The sequence below is a fragment of the Rhinoderma darwinii genome, chromosome 2 (genome assembly GCF_050947455.1).
Source record: "Rhinoderma darwinii isolate aRhiDar2 chromosome 2, aRhiDar2.hap1, whole genome shotgun sequence".
NCBI classification, from domain to species: Eukaryota; Metazoa; Chordata; class Amphibia; order Anura; family Rhinodermatidae; genus Rhinoderma; species Rhinoderma darwinii.
Genome location: NC_134688.1, coordinates 96,125,827 through 96,139,089, shown reverse-complemented (window position 1 = coordinate 96,139,089; position 13,263 = coordinate 96,125,827). Strand labels below are relative to the sequence as shown.

Genomic DNA, 13,263 nt, shown 5'->3' with positions numbered 1-13,263 from the left:
ACACACGTAATTCCGCAGCTAAAACCGCACCTAATAGTGTGTTTTTTAATGCGTTTTTAGGTGCGGTATTTGCATTTTGATGCAGAAATAGGTGCGGTTTTATGCTGCATATTTTGTTGCGTTTTTCTTTAAAACTAGTCAGATACAATTCACAAGCGAAAAATTGGTTCTGGTTTCTGACCGCCTAACGGATACCAGAACCGTGCTGTTAGGGGAAAAGCTCTAGCAGATACAGGGCGGATAGACAATATTGCACGAAAAACTGATGTGCTAATCTGCCCTGTCTCAATATACATGCCTCTGAAGAAACGTTCTATATAAAATAAGGACGTGGAAACGCGTAAGGGCCTATTCACATCACCGTTCATTTCCGTTCCGGGGTTCCGTCAGAGGTTTCCGTCTGGTGAACCCCGCAACGGAAAGTGAAAGCACAGCTTCTGTTTCAGTCACCATTGATCTCAATGGTGACGGAAACATCGCTAATGCTTTCCTTTCGTCACCATTCCGGCAGGTTTCCGGTTTTCCGACGGAATCAATAGCGGAGTCGATTGCGCTATTGATTCTGTTGGAAAACCGGAAACCTGCTGGAATGGTGACGAACGGAAAGCATTAGCGTGTGTATGAGGCTGCACATAGCGATATAAGGCGTTCAATTTTTGTTCAGTGTGAATGCTCACTCTTGTTATCAGGTGGACAATATTTATCAGGTGTGAATGCACACTACTACAATAGGTGTTACGCTGCTACTGAGGAGTGTGAATGCACGCTACCTGCATGAGCTGATGCTCATTTCAGCGATAATGTACTTTGTGTTGTAGGTTTTGCTGACTAGTGTGAATGCACACTTAGTATACAATATCTATTTAGTGTGAATGCACACTTTTGTTTAAATGTACAGTCCCTTGTAAGTGAATGCACAATACTGCTCGAGGCGCTGCACTGTTTATTTATGGGTGCTAATGCACAAGAAATATAGGTGCTGTGGCTCATTTCAGTGGTAATGCACACTGTGTCTCAGGTGTTGCGTTTTTGCTACTGAGTGTTCATACACACTCTGCTGCTAGGTATCAGATCTTTACTCGGTGTGAATGCACACTTAGCTATCTAGTCCAGGTATGGACAGAATTTATAGGTTTTAACTAGATATTTGGAGTAGTTCCATAATCATTTAAATCAGTATATTGGCACCCTTATCTAGTCCTACCTACCCGGTTAGGGTGTTATCTATAGGAATTATTGGCTTGAGTAGCCCATTTCAAAGATTTAATAAAAATAAAAATATTTTTTAAGCATTCTTATCCAGGCGATATTTTCTACCTTATGTTCTAAGCCTTGTAACGTCCTAGAAAAATAAAATAGTGTTCAAAAAATGATGCCAACATATAGTAGACATATGGGAAATGTGAACTAGTCACTATTTTGTGTGGTATTACTATCTGTCTTACAAGCAGCTAAATTTCCAAATTTTCTCTACATTTTTCTATTTTTCACAAATAAACACAAAATATATCGACCAAATTTTACCACTAACATAAAGTCCAATGTCACGAGAAAACAATCTCAGAATCACTTGGATAGGTATAAGCATCCCGAAGTTATTACCACATAAAATGACACGTCAGATTTGAAAAATTGGCTATGAGCCTTAAAGAGGCTCTGTCACCACATTATAAGTGGCCTATATTGTACACGATGTGATCGGCGCTGTAACGTAGATTATAGCAGTGTTTTTTATTTAGAAAAACGATCATTTTTGACGAAGTTATGACCTATATTAGCTTTATGCTAAAGAGTTTCTTAATGAACAACTGGGCGTGTTTTACTATATGACCAAGTGGGCGTTGTACAGAGGAGTGTATGACACTGACCAATCAGTGACCAATCAGCCTCATACACTTCTCTCCATTCATTTACACAGCACTAGTGATATAGCTATATCGCTATGTGCAGCCACATAAACACACTATAACATTACTGCAGTGTCCTGACAATGAATATACATTACCTTCAGCCAGGACATGATGTATATTCAGAATCCCGACACTACAGCACAGCAAGCGTAGTCTCGCGAGATTACGCTGTAATCTGTCATTTCAAACGAGATTACGCTTGCTGTGCTGTAGTGTCGGGATTGTATTAGCGAAGTGTAAGGATTGTGAATACACATGACGTCCTGGCTGGAGGTAATGTATATTCATTGTCATGACACATGAGTAGCGTTATAGTGTGTTTATGTGGCTGCACATAGCGATATAGCTATATCGCTATCTGCAGTGTAAATGAATGGAGAAAAGTGTATGACGCTGATTGGTCACTGATTGGTCAGCGTCATACACTTCTCTCTACAACGCCCACTTGGTCATATAGTAAAACACGCCCAGTTGTTCATTGAGAAACTCATTAGCATAAAGCTAATATAGGTCATAACTCCGTCAAAAATGATCGTTTTTCTAAATAAAAAACACTGCTGTAATCGACATTACAGCGCCGATCACATCATGTACAATATAGGCCACTTATAATGTGGTGACAGAGCCTCTTTAAGGCCCAAACTAGGCTGCATCATTAAAGGGTTAATAATGGCGTATTTTTTGCACCAATGAAATTGGGGAGGGTAGTTGGCGAGAACAGCGCCTAATTTATTAAAAGGCTTATGCCTCTAATAAATCTGATACATTTGGTTTGTCTGACTGAATTTATTTTTATGCCTGCTATTTGCGTCACTTATTTGTGCCCTTTTTAACCTTTGCCTTTGTTAAACGAGTGTAGACATACATTGACAGCTTCACCATGCCCACTTTTTTCATCTGTTTTCTTTTTTTGAAGTGAGAAAACAATTGTACATGTGACTCTTTGTGCAATATCCAGCAAAATTGGACATAAACGGAATAATAAATGTGGACCATAGTTCTCATATGGGTTTATTTATAGATTGAATAGCATTTTGTATCCACATTATGGTCCCTATGATAAAACTGAAGTTCAAAATCTTGAACTGCTGTCATGTTGGCAACTGTTAGCTGTAACTTCAAGCATTGATAACGTAGTTAAAAATATTAAAGAGAAGGAAATGGGCTGGCACTGTTGAACAAGAGATTAATAGTTGAATGGAGGCTCACATTGGCACTATTCACACTGATGAATGATGGCAGTCAACATGCCCACAGGGTGCTCATCGACTAGTACAGCATGTACAACTTGAAATCCAAAGTAGAGAAAATCAAGGCACTCACCGACTTGGCAATAACATTTTTTTTTTCAGGATCTTTGTCTAAATGATGCGGAATAAGCCTACGGCCATTTCACGTGCAAACACGCTTTGTCAAGGTAGCTAAAAATATATTAAAAACTTTTCACACTTATCATGTTCATTAAAAGGACTGACACATGAACATCTAAAGCAATTATTATGCGTTCATATGCTAATCAGTCTATATCTATAAATTGAACTATGAACTGGATGTTCATGTACTTCTGTATCAATGAACTAATCTTTCTTGGGTATTCAGATGAGTTATAATTAGAAGAAATATAAAGTAAGGACTTATTCACACGAACGTTGTATAGATCCGTGTGATGAACGGCCGTCACACGGACGCATATATTTCAATGGGGCCGTTGTTTTAATGGACCTTGTGAAGGGTCTGTTGAAAAATAGAACATGTCCTATTTTCTAACGTTTTCTTGGATCTCTCGATAGACTCAAGTGCAACTTGGACGTGCTGATTGCACTCGTTCATGTGAATAAGCCCTAAGGGTATGCTCGGACGTTTGTTGGGGCCGTAGACGCACGAAAAACGGGCGAAAAATCGGAAGCAGAAAGCCTCCAACACATCTGCCCCTTGATTTCAATCGGAAAAACGGCGTTCTGTTCCGATGGGCCGCGAAAAAGAAGTTCAGGTCACTTCTTGGGACGTTTTTGGAGCCGTTTTTCATTGACACTATAGAAAACAGCTCCAAAAACGGCCTAGAAAAACGCAGCGAAAATCACGAGTGGCTTAAAAAACATCTGAAAATCAGGAGCTGTTTTCCCTTCAAATGTGAACATACCCTAAGGCCTAATTCAGACGAGCGTGTCCGGTCCGTCATATACGATCCGTGTGTCGGCCGCATTTCCCGGACCGAACAAACTGCAGGGAGCCTGGCTCCTAGCATCATAGTTATCTATGACGCTAGATGTCACTGCCTCTCCGTGGAACTACTGTCCCGTACTGAAAACATGATTACAGTACGGGACAGTTGTCCTGCAGCCAGGCAGTAACACCCAGCGTCATAGATAACTATGATGCTAGGAGTAAAAATAATGATGGAAAAGGGAATGGGGAGGAAACCTCCAGCTCACCAGTCAAAACACTCCAGTGTTTGTAATCGCCCGGATCGACCGCGACGGCACACGGCAGCAATAGAAGAAAAAACCAGAGGAGATCCAGCGATGAAGATGTAAATAGGAAAAACTAGGTTTCCATTTTATTTAAATACAAGAGCAATGCTTGAAAAACACCAGGAGGAAAGAACGAGGTGGTGATATGCGGCAATAGATAGCCTACGCGTTTCAGGCACTGGCTGTGCCCTTAATCATGGCTAAGTCGAGTGAGCTCCAGCAAGCACACGGAGTGAATAAATACTGACTAAATGGGAGGTTGAACCTAGAACGAGGCGGCGCTCGCAGGTGAGTTGATTAGCTATAACAAAATCAATCCTCCATCGTTATTGTGTTTCAAAATTATATAATGGCTGTAATTATAAGCAATGCACTAATGCATATGATAGAAATAGGAATTGAAATAAATAAAATACAGCAGAAACTTATTATTTATAAAAAAATTGTGTGTATAATACGAGATTTCATAGAATTGATAGAGGATCATGTCCCCGAAGCTTGCGGAGCATCACCCGACATATATTGATACACGGAAAACATGTGTGCAGAAAAGACCCACAGAGAAAACACAAAATCATATGCATTATGTGAAAGAAAAAACCAAACAAACAACCGCATGAAGATATATATAAGTGTGAACACAGGGAATAAGAAAAAGCATATATATGAAGAGACAACATTGCTGATAAGTCTGACATGCAAACAATGACTATAAAAAAATGCCTGGTATTCCACCTAACACATATGTCCAGAAAATAGTACATCTTTAATGGCAAGGCTAATAAATAATCCTAATACAGCTGGACAATATATAAAGGCAAAATGATTGTAATGAGGCTATGTGGATAAAAACATAGCAGCCAGAAATAATCTTTATATACATGCAATAACAAAATTGAAATAAATATTGAATGATCAATAAATAATGCTAGAATAATTTTTGTAAGCTCCACTGGTTTGCCTAAACGAATATATTAAGATTAAAGCAAAAGGAGCTGAATCCCTATGTGAGGAACTAAATGTGAAGGATAAAAATAATGATAATAAAAACAAAACAAAACAAAAAATCTTGGTGATAGGATGTCAGAGTGAAAATATCACATTGGAGGCAGATAAAAGGCTCTGTTATATTGTAATATTCACAACCGTCCAATATGAGTGAACATAAATTGTAGAGTCCTCGTGGGTGTCCGTTTAATATGTTTGATGGAACATTAGTATGATAATTGGAAACATGAAAACCCACGAGGGTGACACAATTATATCGGACCACTTGGAATAACCGCAAGTGGGCACGAGAGCACCAACTAGAGCAAGACAATAGCCGCAATAACACAGAGGCAAAAAATGTATATATATTTCACCAGTGTCAAATCGGCAGGAAGTCGTGTCATTTCCAGAACAACTCGACGGAAATGCAGACAAAAGTGAATAACATAAGAGTACATATGCTAACTCAAACCTATATGGGTACATATGGAGAGATAATGACAGTGTGAGATAAAAATTAGCATGGTATAGTGTGTCTAACACAAAGCTAGGAGATCGCTATATTGTCCCAGTGTAGATGGAATGTAAAGACTATATGATAAGAGGGTCATTTGATTAATATGTATATGTCACCATAATAAATACCAACTAGTGGGCGAAATCTATAACGAAAGGACACATATGCCACTATATTGTTGAAAACGAATGGCCCTACTACATGCTATATGTGGTTGACCCAAGAAATGGCAACAGGATCAATATAATTGTCAGTATCACAAAATAGATGGTCCCAAATGAAGTAGAACCAGAGTAAGTCTGAATAGAAGCCCACAAGATAGGATATAATAAAGGCCAGACTAAAAACTTGATCTGTAAGTATAGTGGAAATGATAAGAATGCTATACACTAAATAACATGGAAGGAGAAAAGGAGGGAAAAAGACAAATTTAAGAAAAAATATATATATAGATGGAGCTGATCTAACACGGAAAAGCTAATTTAATGGTATCAATAGTGAAACATTAGATCCTTGCGGAGATTGAGACCGCTTGGAAATCTAGTATTCAAATGGTAGATCCAAAAAGCTTCCCGTGTATGTAATCTATGTTTAAGATCGCCCCCTCTGCTAGTTTTGATCATTTTTTCAATGCCGTAGATTTTGAGGGAGTTGATATTCCTGTTGTGGCAAGTGATAAAGTGTTTACTGGCATTTGAGATGTTGACCATTGCTGGGTTTCTAATATAACTTAGGTGTTCGAGGATTCTAATCTTTAATTTCCTTATGGTGCAGCCTACATATTTGAGCTTACACTGTGAGCATTCCACTATGTAGACCACATGATCACTGTTACAATTAATATGGGTTTTGATTGGAAAGTTGATAGTGTCATTAAAGTTAGAGAAGGTTTTTGTGGTTTTACTAACCGTACAAACCTTGCAAGGATGAGACCCACATTTGTAATAACCTGTGTAGTGCAACCATGTTGGAGACTTGGCTTTTGATGGTAAACAAGAAGGGGAAAGGATGTTTCCCAGGGTGGGTGCCCGACGGGAGACTATTCTAAAACCGTTTGCTAGAATGGATTCGAGTTTGGCATCTTCAAACAGTATGGGGATATAGCGTTGGACCATAGCACGGATTTCAGAGAACTGGTTGCTGTACTGCAATACAAGTGTTGGTTTTGATGTATTGCTTGTTGTAGGAGTATCTTTATTTGTCTTAACCCTGTTGAGAGAGAGTAGATCTTTCCTATCCTTCTGGTTCACTATTGCTTGTGCTCGATCCAATGTCCATTTTTTGTAGCCCCTATTGCTTAGTTTGTTATATATTTTTTGCTGTTCCGATAGAAAACCCTGTTGGTTGGTGCAATTTCTTTTTGCCCTAGTTAGTTCTCCTACAGGAATGGACATGATGGTGTGTCTAGGGTGGCTGCTAGAGGCATGAAGGATTGTATTACCTGAAATGGGTTTATGAAAAATCTCAGTGTGTATACTCTTGCCTGCAAACCCCGTGAGTGTCAAATCTAGAAAATGAATTATGGTGGAATGGCACGTATGCGTAAATTTCAAGTTGAATGTATTCAAGTTGAGGAATTCCAAAAATTCAGGTATGGCAGATACATCGCCCTCCCAGATGATCAAGAGGTCGTCAATGTATCTGCCATACCAATGTAGATGGTGAAAAAAAGGATTGCGGGCGGAGAAAATCGTAGTTTCCTCCCACCAAGCCATAACCAAGTTGGCAATGGAGGGGGAAAACTTAGCCCCCATGGATACTCCTCTGTTTTGGAGGAAAAAAGTGCCCTCGTAGTAGAAAAAATTATGTGTTAGCAGAAACAACAAAACCTCGGACATGAAGACTTGTAACATCTCGTCATATGCGCTGTATTTGGATATGTGATGTTGTAGTGCCTGAATTGCTATATGATGTGGTATCGATGTATATAATGCCACAACATCACAGCATAGCCACGAAAATTCGGACTCCCATATTTTTTCATCAAAGATGTGAAGCACATCCTTGGTGTCTCTAAGATGTCCTGGGGTTCTTTGAACAAGGGGCTGCAACAAATAATCGAGCCACTCGGAGAGCTTTTCTGTGAGTGACCCGATGCCCGACACAATGGGACGCATAGGTGGAGGGATAATGCCCTTGTGGGTCTTAGGTAAGGCATATAAAATTGGAGTAATGGGGTTCTTAATAAGCAGATAGTCATATTGTTTTTTAGTTATAATGCCACTATCTAGACCTTTATTAAGTAGCTTGGTTAAGCGCTGTTGGAAAATTATGGTGGGGTTAGAGTCTAATTTGATGTAAGTTTCTATGTCATGTAACATCTTTGTTATTTGTTCAGTATACATACATCGGTCCATGACAGTTACACTCCCCCCTTTGTCCGACATGCGGATCACTATGTCTAGGTTGTTTTTCAAAGATTTTATCGCATCTTTCTGTTCATTTGTGAGATTATTTTGTGATGAAGTTTTATAGCTATTATTGGCAATTTTGTGTAACTCCCTCTCCATAATGGACTGGAATTTATCCATTGAGTCAGTTCTAGACTGAGTGGGATAATATGTAGGATTGGATGTTGGAAACTTGCTCACCAATATGTCAGAAGATGATACATTCTGTTCTGCAAGATCCACTAAGTTAGATAGAGTGACTTGTTCTTGAAACATGAGTGAACGAAAAATGTTGTTGTCATATGGTGCGCAGTCTAAAGTGACAGAAGCATATTCCAGAGATGTGTCACTATCTAAGGAAAAGTGCCTCTTGATGGTCAGGTTGCGTATAAATTTGTTAATATCTAACAGTGTGTGAAAAACGTCAAAATCTTTATTGGGAGCAAAATTCAGACCTAAGGCCAGTACTTCTATGTGAGAAGGGGAAAGAGGGAACTGGGACAAGTTGATAACATCCATGGACTCCTTTACAGTCTCTGGTTGCGCAGTCGGCGTGGTAGAATGCTGTCCGTGGCTTCTATGTTTCCTACCCCCCCTGCGCCCCCGTTTTTTGGAGGTCCACGTTTGGAAGGAAAGGGGTGTCTGTATGAGCCTGCTTCTCGTGGTAAATCGAGATCGGATGTTCCCTCGCCTCCATCCGTTGTTTCTGGCTCGGTAGAGCTGAAGCTAACTCTACGTTGGCTTGTATGGCGTTGTTTAAATCTTCTGCGGTCCTTCAGAATGGATTTGGATTTATATGACATATTGTCCCTTCTGGTCCAGTTGAACACTTCACCTTTAGCGTAATCCTCTGTGTCTCTGAGGAACTTGCTTTTTTTGGTGTCCATAATGGATTGTTCTAGTTGGTCGATGTATTTGTGTGTTCTGGATTCCAGGATAGAAAAATCAGGTGAGCTGGACAACTTATTGGTTTCCTCCTTTAACTTCTGAATTTCCAGATTAAGTTCAGCCAATTTGATGTCTTCCTGTTCGGTAATAAGACCCATCAGTTTGAGAGAACATTCTGATAGGGTGCTGTTCCATGCCTCTGTGAATGCCGCAGAATATTGAAACGTCGGGATTTTTCGAAGACGCAATCCTCGTGGTACCATGTTCTTGGAAATGTAATTCCTAAGTGTGGTTACATCCCACCAGACACGTGCTTCCTGGGCTAGGAGTTTCTCCAGTTCTCTAAATTGACTTTGTAACGATGAGTCTGGATTCTGCGTGTAACTGGAATCTCCAAACACTGCTGCTGCTCTCTCAGCTCTGGATCTACTATAATCCTGTGTCATTGTGAGACGTCAGATATACACCAAGATTATCGTGTTAAAAATCAGTAATAAACAGGTTGATGTTACTGATGGTATAATTTTCTCAATGGGAATTGATTCAAAATATATGTCCCATGTTGCCATATGCAACCACCTTGTAGCCAATGTTCTAGTGAGTTTATATAACCAGAGTAAATCTCAAAAAAAATCCAAAGACAATGGCTAAGAAAAACGGCTGGTGTGCACGGAGGTTGAAGCCGTATACATGAGTAAAAATAATGATGGAAAAGGGAATGGGGAGGAAACCTCCAGCTCACCAGTCAAAACACTCCAGTGTTTGTAATCGCCCGGATCGACCGCGACGGCACACGGCAGCAATAGAAGAAAAAACCAGAGGAGATCCAGCGATGAAGATGTAAATAGGAAAAACTAGGTTTCCATTTTATTTAAATACAAGAGCAATGCTTGAAAAACACCAGGAGGAAAGAACGAGGTGGTGATATGCGGCAATAGATAGCCTACGCGTTTCAGGCACTGGCTGTGCCCTTAATCATGGCTAAGTCGAGTGAGCTCCAGCAAGCACACGGAGTGAATAAATACTGACTAAATGGGAGGTTGAACCTAGAACGAGGCGGCGCTTGCAGGTGAGTTGATTAGCTATAACAAAATCAATCCTCCATCGTTATTGTGTTTCAAAATTATATAATGGCTGTAATTATAAGCAATGCACTAATGCATATGATAGAAATAGGAATTGAAATAAATAAAATACAGCAGAAACTTATTATTTATAAAAAAATTGTGTGTATAATACGAGATTTCATAGAATTGATAGAGGATCATGTCCCCGAAGCTTGCGGAGCATCACCCGACATATATTGATACACGGAAAACATGTGTGCAGAAAAGACCCACAGAGAAAACACAAAATCATATGCATTATGTGAAAGAAAAAACCAAACAAACAACCGCATGAAGATATATATAAGTGTGAACACAGGGAATAAGAAAAAGCATATATATGAAGAGACAACATTGCTGATACCGAGCCAGAAACAACGGATGGAGGCGAGGGAACATCCGATCTCGATTTACCACGAGAAGCAGGCTCATACAGACACCCCTTTCCTTCCAAACGTGGACCTCCAAAAAACGGGGGCGCAGGGGGGGTAGGAAACATAGAAGCCACGGACAGCATTCTACCACGCCGACTGCGCAACCAGAGACTGTAAAGGAGTCCATGGATGTTATCAACTTGTCCCAGTTCCCTCCTTCCCCTTCTCACATAGAAGTACTGGCCTTAGGTCTGAATTTTGCTCCCAATAAAGATTTTGACGTTTTTCACACACTGTTAGATATTAACAAATTTATACGCAACCTGACCATCAAGAGGCACTTTTCCTTAGATAGTGACACATCTCTGGAATATGCTTCTGTCACTTTAGACTGCGCACCATATGACAACAACATTTTTCGTTCACTCATGTTTCAAGAACAAGTCACTCTATCTAACTTAGTGGATCTTGCAGAACAGAATGTATCATCTTCTGACATATTGGTGAGCAAGTTTCCAACATCCAATCCTACATATTATCCCACTCAGTCTAGAACTGACTCAATGGATAAATTCCAGTCCATTATGGAGAGGGAGTTACACAAAATTGCCAATAATAGCTATAAAACTTCATCACAAAATAATCTCACAAATGAACAGAAAGATGCGATAAAATCTTTGAAAAACAACCTAGACATAGTGATCCGCATGTCGGACAAAGGGGGGAGTGTAACTGTCATGGACCGAAGTATGTATACTGAACAAATAACAAAGATGTTACATGACATAGAAACTTACATCAAATTAGACTCTAACCCCACCATAATTTTCCAACAGCGCTTAACCAAGCTACTTAATAAAGGTCTAGATAGTGGCATTATAACTAAAAAACAATATGACTATCTGCTTATTAAGAACCCCATTACTCCAATTTTATATGCCTTACCTAAGACCCACAAGGGCATTATCCCTCCACCTATGCGTCCCATTGTGTCGGGCATCGGGTCACTCACAGAAAAGCTCTCCGAGTGGCTCGATTATTTGTTGCAGCCCCTTGTCCAAAGAACCCCAGGACATCTTAGAGACACCAAGGATGTGCTTCACATCTTTGATGAAAAAATATGGGAGTCCGAATTTTCGTGGCTATGCTGTGATGTTGTGGCATTATATACATCGATACCACATCATATAGCAATTCAGGCACTACAACATCACATATCCAAATACAGCGCATATGACGAGATGTTACAAGTCTTCATGTCCGAGGTTTTGTTGTTTCTGCTAACACATAATTTTTTCTACTACGAGGGCACTTTTTTCCTCCAAAACAGAGGAGTATCCATGGGGGCTTAGTTTTCCCCCTCCATTGCCAACTTGGTTATGGCTTGGTGGGAGGAAACTACGATTTTCTCCGCCCGCAATCCTTTTTTTCACCATCTACATTGGTATGGCAGATACATTGACGACCTCTTGATCATCTGGGAGGGCGATGTATCTGCCATACCTGAATTTTTGGAATTCCTCAACTTGAATACATTCAACTTGAAATTTACGCATACGTGCCATTCCACCATAATTCATTTTCTAGATTTGACACTCACGGGGTTTGCAGGCAAGAGTATACACACTGAGATTTTTCATAAACCCATTTCAGGTAATACAATCCTTCATGCCTCTAGCAGCCACCCTAGACACACCATCATGTCCATTCCTGTAGGAGAACTAACTAGGGCAAAAAGAAATTGCACCAACCAACAGGGTTTTCTATCGGAACAGCAAAAAATATATAACAAACTAAGCAATAGGGGCTACAAAAAATGGACATTGGATCGAGCACAAGCAATAGTGAACCAGAAGGATAGGAAAGATCTACTCTCTCTCAACAGGGTTAAGACAAATAAAGATACTCCTACAACAAGCAATACATCAAAACCAACACTTGTATTGCAGTACAGCAACCAGTTCTCTGAAATCCGTGCTATGGTCCAACGCTATATCCCCATACTGTTTGAAGATGCCAAACTCGAATCCATTCTAGCAAACGGTTTTAGAATAGTCTCACGTCGGGCACCCACCCTGGGAAACATCCTTTCCCCTTCTTGTTTACCATCAAAAGCCAAGTCTCCAACATGGTTGCACTACACAGGTTATTACAAATGTGGGTCTCATCCTTGCAAGGTTTGTACGGTTAGTAAAACCACAAAAACCTTCTCTAACTTTAATGACACTATCAACTTTCCAATCAAAACCCATATTAATTGTAACAGTGATCATGTGGTCTACATAGTGGAATGCTCACAGTGTAAGCTCAAATATGTAGGCTGCACCATAAGGAAATTAAAGATTAGAATCCTCGAACACCTAAGTTATATTAGAAACCCAGCAATGGTCAACATCTCAAATGCCAGTAAACACTTTATCACTTGCCACAACAGGAATATCAACTCCCTCAAAATCTACGGCATTGAAAAAATGATCAAAACTAGCAGAGGGGGCGATCTTAAACATAGATTACATACACGGGAAGCTTTTTGGATCTACCATTTGAATACTAGATTTCCAAGCGGTCTCAATCTCCGCAAGGATCTAATGTTTCACTATTGATACCATTAAATTAG

At 39.9% G+C, this 13,263-nt stretch overlaps 1 long non-coding RNA gene across 1 annotated transcript in view; it reads left to right on the top strand.

Moving 5' to 3' along the window:
* The window catches only part of LOC142740727 (uncharacterized), a 35,321-nt gene that overhangs the window by 1,539 nt on the left and 20,519 nt on the right, over window positions 1-13,263 (top strand). The window contains exon 2 of the long non-coding RNA XR_012880863.1: window positions 3,263-3,327. This is a non-coding gene — a long non-coding RNA (uncharacterized LOC142740727). The remainder of the gene's footprint in view (window positions 1-3,262; window positions 3,328-13,263) is intronic.